At 47.0% G+C, this 6085-nt stretch overlaps 1 pseudogene; it reads right to left on the bottom strand.

Moving 5' to 3' along the window:
* Window positions 1-1031: 1031 nt before the first annotated feature.
* On the bottom strand, window positions 1032-1119 carry LOC139015898 (small nucleolar RNA SNORA29; annotated as a pseudogene).
* Window positions 1120-6085: the final 4966 nt, after the last annotated feature.

The raw sequence follows: 6085 nt of genomic DNA, 5'->3' as shown, positions 1-6085 counted from the left end.
TTGGTCTGGAGCCCCTGCTCACCTGCTCCACCATGCCGCTGTGCTCTGCTGCCTGCTGCCAACGCCCACCATGTTCTGCACACTCCTCCTGGTGGTCAGCACACGTCATAGTGACCAGTTGTTCAGTTGTTCTGTTGTTCTGCCACTCGGTCTATTTGCATATGTCTTTTATATATATATATGTATATATATATATACATATATATATGCACACATATATATATAACTTAATATAGCTGTTAAATATTTTCTGTACATACAATTATAACGACATCAGTCAGTGTTATGTTTCTTCAATAATCAAACATAATTTAGAAAATTCAAAAGAAGAAAAGTCTATTGAATTTACCATATTTTGCTTACTATAGTCTTCCTTCCTGATGTCCAAGTTTTTCTTTTCTTTTCTTTTCTTTTCTTCCTGTCTAGAGTCCTTTATCATCTTTCTTGTAAGGTAGGTCTGATGGAAACAAATTCTCAGTTTTCTTTCATCTGAAATGTCTTAAGTTCCCCTTAATTCCAATGGGTATAGATTTCTGTGTTTATAGTTCTTTTTATTCCAGGCTTTAAAAAGCATTGGGCCACTTCTTTCTTGCTTCATGGTTTCTGATTAGAAGTCTTCTGTCGTTCTAATAATTTTCCCTCTATAGGTAAAGTATCATTTTTTCCTCTGGCTGCAAGATTTTTTTCTTTGTCTTTAATTTTCAGGAGTTTAATTATAATGTGCCTTTTATTTTTAGTTTATTCTATTTGGGATTTGCTCACCTTTTAAATCTGCAAGTTAATGTCTCTTGACAAATTTTAGGAGTTTTTGGACATTATTCCTTTAAGTACTTTTCCAGGCCTGCCTTCTTGCATCTCTCCATCTGGGACTTCAATGACAATAATGTTAGATATTTTGTTATAATCCTACAATTCCCTGGAGCTTTGCTTATTTTTTATAGTCTGTTTTATCTCTGTTTTTTGAATTTGTAATTTTTATTTTTCATTTCACTGATTCTTACCTCTCTTTTTTTTTTTCCTTTTTTTTCTCTTTTTTTCTGTTCAGCCATTTCATATAGGAGGAGGAAACAAATAAATCCTCCCTCTTCAGATCATGGCAATTTTAATCTATCCCATAAGTCTTACCTCTCTTTTCTCCATTCTGCCCAACTTTTCATTTTGTATTTTATATTTTTAATTCTAAAATTTCTATTTGGTTCCTTTTATGTTTTTTATTTTATCACTAAAACTTTCTATTTCTTTGCTGAGACTATTTCTTTCATTCATTTCAATTATGTTCATAGTTTCTCATTGAAGATTTTTTTAGCATGGTTGCTCTAAATCTTTTTATATATATTATTGATTTTTTACAGAGAGGAAGGGAGAGAAATAGAGAGTTAGAAACATCGATGAGAGAGAAACATCGATCAGCTGCCTCCTGCACGCCTCCCACTGGGGATGTGCCCACAACCAAGGTACATGCCCTTGACCGGAATCGAACCTGGGACCTCTCAGTCCGCAGGCCGATGCTCCATCCACCGAGCCAAACCAGTTTAGGCCTAAATCTTTATCAGATAATTATCATTGTTATCTTGCTCTTGGTATCTATTGGTTTATCTTTTTTATTCAGTTGAAATCTTCCTGGTTCTCAGTAGGACAAGTAATGTCTTCTTAAAACCTGAACATTTTTTAATATGTTATGAGACTCTGGATTTTATTTCAACCTTCAGTTTTCCTGGCTTCCTTTGACACTGCTCCAGCAGGGACAGGGGACACTGCCTTGTTACTGACCGATGGGGTAGAAGAGCAGGCTCCCCACTAGGCCTCCTTTGACCCCCAGGTAGGAGCTCTTCATTATGGCTGACTGAGAGTGAAAGTCCAGTGTCCCCACAGAGAGGGGTTTGACTGATCTTGGCTGGGTTGGGCAGGAAGTCTGTGCTTGGTGACAGCTGAAACGGGCTAGAATAAACCGGACAACTTTGCTGTACTTGGCAGGGCTTGCTTGTATGACTCAGGCTCAGCTAGTGTTAGGCTGATGTGGGCTAGGCCAGCTGGTGTCTGGCTGTGTCCCACTTCTCTCTCTTCCTCCTTCTGGGAACAGCAGGAAAGCCCAACAGTGGATTCCCATAGCAATTGCAGAGACACAAGCAAGACACTAGAGAGCACTTACAGTATCCTTATCCATGGCGGATATATGTCACAAGACCCCAAGTGGATGCCTGAAACAGTGGATAATACCAAACCCTATATATACACGCTTTTTTCTATACATATTTGCCTATGATAAAGCGTAATTTCTAAATTAGGCACAGTAAGAGATTAACAATCTATACTAATAAAAGAGTAATATGCTAATTAGACTGGACATCCATCCGGACGTCCTTTCAGACAAAGCCACAGTGGCAGGGGCTGAGGCAGAGGCAGTTAGGGGCGATCAGGCCAGCAGGCAGAGGCAGTTAGGGGTGATCAGGAAGTCAGGCAGAGGTGGTTAGGGGCGATCAGGCAGGCAGGGGAGCCTTTGGGGGCATCAGGAAGGCAGGCAGAGTGGTTAAGGCGATCAGACAGGCAGGCCGGTGAGCGGTTAGGAGCCAGTGGTCCAGGATTGTGAGAGGGGAGAGGGATGTCCACTGCCAGTTTAGGCCCGACCTAAACTGGCAGTCTGACATTCCCCAAGGGATCCTGGATTGGAGAGGGTGCAGGCTGGGATAAGGAACCCCCACTCCCGTGCATGGATTTTGTGCACCAGGCCTCTAGTAACTAATAAAATGGAACAATTATGACAATATCTACACTAATAAAAGAGAAACATGGTAATTGGCGTACGACCGCTACCCTTCCCATTGGCTAATCAGCGTATCCTTATGCAAATTAACTGTCAGCCAAGATGGCGGCCGGCAGCCATGCACTGCAGCGAGCAGGGAGGCTTGCTTCCTCCAGGAACTGCAGACTCCAACGTTCCCAGCCTCACTTGCCGGACTCCCAACTGCAACTCTAAGCAACTATTACTATGTTGCAAATAAGAAGCTAAACAAAACCAGCTTTCAGTCAGCCCCGGACCGCAACATTGTATCCATGTTTTTAGCAGCGAGGCCTCAGAGCTAAAGCTGGCCCAGAATAAAAAAAAAAAAGAAAGAAAACAAGGAGGGTTGGGAGCTTTTAGTCAACTGCCAGCGGGAAAACAGCCCTCAGCCCCTCAGCCAGCCTGGCCAGACACCCCAGTGGGGACCCTCACCCTGATCCAGGACACCCTTTAGGGCAAACCAGCCGGCCCCCACCCATGCACCAGGCCTCTATCCTATATAGTAAAAGGGTAATATGCCTCCCGGCACCGGGATTAGCGGAGCAGCGAGGCTCCCAGCACTGGGATCAGCGTGACAGGGGGCAGCGCCCAAACCCCCTGATCAGCCCTGCTCTGTGCCTGATAGTGGGGAGCTCCCCAATCCCCCGATTGCCCTGCGGCTCTGTGTGTGACAGGGTGCAGCGCACCAACCCCCTGATCGGCCCTGCTCTGTGTGTGACAGGGTGCGGCGCCCCAACCCCCCGCCCCCACGGGCCCTGCTCTGTGTGTGACAGGGTAGAGCCATAACCTCCCCATTGGCCCTGCCCTGAGTGTGACAGGGTGCAGCACCCCAACCCCCTGATCCGCCCTACTCTGTGAGTGACAGGGGGGAGCTCCTCAACCCCCTGATGGGCCCTGCTCTGTGAGTGACAGGGGGCAGCGCCCCAACCCCCTGATTGGCCCTGCTCTGTGCGTGACGGGGGTGGCACCGCAACCTCCCCATAGACCCTGCCTTGAGTGTAACAGGGGGCGGTGCCCCAACCCCCCAATCAGTCTACCCTGAGCGTGACTGAGGGTGGCATTGCAACCTCCCGATCCGCCCTGCTCTGTGCATGACGGGGCGGCGCCCCAACTCCCCAATCGGCCCTGCTCTGAGCCTGACCAGGGGCTGCACTTAGGGATTGGGCCTGCCCTCTGCCACCCGGGAGCAGGCCTAAGCCAGCAGGTCGTTATCTCCCGAGGGGTCCCAGACTGTGAGAGGGCACAGGCCAGGCTGGGGGACCCCCCCCCCCGAGTGCACAAATTTTTGTGCACCGGGCCTCTAGTACTGTAATAAAAGTGAATGTGGTCTTTCTCTAAAACTACCTTATTGTACTGTACTCTCTCCTCCTCCTCCTCTTGGATATGCCCCCCCCCCCCCACACCTCACTGGACCCGGCCCCTCAACCTCTGCTCTCTGCACTCCAGCCCCCAGGCCCACCCACTCTTCCTGCTCTGCCCACACTGGTCCTTCATCCTTCAACCTCTTCATCCTCCTCCTCCTCTTCTTCCTCCTCCTCCTCCTCCTGCTGCTCGTCCTTGTGATTATGTGAGATGATAAAATGCCAAACTTGGTCCTGAATCTGTGTACCCATCCCCTACTTGCAGTAAATGTCTTGGTGCCACTCATTTCGAAGCTCCCTTGCTGAAGTGTTCCTATAGGTTCAGTGCTTTCTGGTGCAACTCTTTGCCATCAGCTGGAACATGTTTTCTGTTCATGTCCTCCATACACAGAATGTAATGCTTTTTCCATCTTAACTAAGCATTTACCATGCATTTATCATGCGACAATTTTTACAGTTTGAGGTACAAGAGAAAAACCAGCACAAATTTCTTTTTCCTACTTCCCAATTTCACAGACTTGTTCTTAGCAACCTCAGCACATGATATTTTTTCTTTCCTTATAATTTGAGAACTTTCACCTTTTCATTTAAAAGAAGCACTTTATGGCTTCTCTTGGCATATCCAAATTGCCAGCTTCACTACTATACTTAAGTGATCATATAATTGCTCAACCAGAAGCTCAGTAAAATTATAATTCTTAATATTGTGTTTTGCTCTAACTGGTTTGGCTCAGTAGATGGAACACTGGCCTGCGTGACCAAAGGGTCCCAGGTTCAATTCCGGCCAAGGGCATGTACCTCGGCTGCAGGCTCCTCCCCGGCCTGGGCCCTGGTCAGGGCTTGTGTAGGAGGCAACCAATTAGTGGGTTTCTCTCACATCAATGTTTCTCTTTGTCTTCCCCTCTCTCTCCACTCTCTCTAAAAATCAATGGAAAAAATAACCCCAGGTGAGGATTAAAAATAAAAAGATTGTGTTTTAGCAATGAAGTTTATTTTGAAGTGCATCCCCTGAATCATTGTTTCCCTTCCTCCTGTTGCGGATTTCTGCTATTTACCAAGTCCCCGTAATTCGAAGGGCAGTAGGAGTTGCACGTGAGCAATCTTGTCACTGCGGACATTTGGAACTCAAATCCATTTCTACAGACCAAGGGCTGACTTACTCCAGTGGTAGCTCAGCATGTTTGCCAAATAACGTTCTTTTAAGCCCTGATTGCTCTCACTGTGCTTAGGTGAAATCCAAGCCCCTTCCCTGGTCCCCAGGGTCCTGCCTGGACCCGGCCCCTCCAGCCCCCAACCCACCCACTCCTCCTGCTCTGCCCACACTGGTCCTTCAGCCTGCAGCGCTTCCCCCACTCGGAGCCTCACTCTTCCTCGACCCCAGGTCTCATGTCCTTGTAGAAGCTCTCACTGACTTCCCATTCAAATTATTGCTCCTGCTCCTCTCTCATCCCAGGTTTCAACTTCTCATTAATGGCACTTCTTTCAACATACAGTCATACAATTTTTGGTGTGATTATTTGTTGACTGTGCAGATTCATCCCACAGCTCCATTTTTTCATTTTCTGTATCCAGTGTTTTGGGGGCAGAGAATTGGGGGTGCTTAAGGTATTTGGAGGGACAATTCTTTCTTGATGATGATGTTTAGCAAACAACCACAATATCCTTGATGATGATATTTAGTGAACAACCTCCAAATCTCAGTGCTCACAACAAGCTCTGATATCCACTCCTGAGCTGGCCCGGCTGGGCTGAGCCAGGCTCAGATCTGCTCCCTTCTCTCACGTCGGGAGCTCGTCCAAGGGCCCAGGCAGAGGGCGCAGTGGCTGCCTGAGTACATTCTTCTCACGATGGATGACACCAGAGAGTGAGAAGAACAGAGGATTCTTCTTAGCACCTCCATTTAGAAATGGCACAGTCTCACCTGCCCACATTCCTCTGGTCAATG

Source organism: Myotis yumanensis, unplaced genomic scaffold, assembly GCF_028538775.1.
Source record: "Myotis yumanensis isolate MYYU_CA2020_CCGP unplaced genomic scaffold, mMyoYum1.0.hap1 SCAF_8, whole genome shotgun sequence".
Lineage (NCBI taxonomy): Eukaryota > Metazoa > Chordata > Mammalia > Chiroptera > Vespertilionidae > Myotis > Myotis yumanensis.
This window is presented reverse-complemented; position numbering and strand designations above follow the sequence as displayed.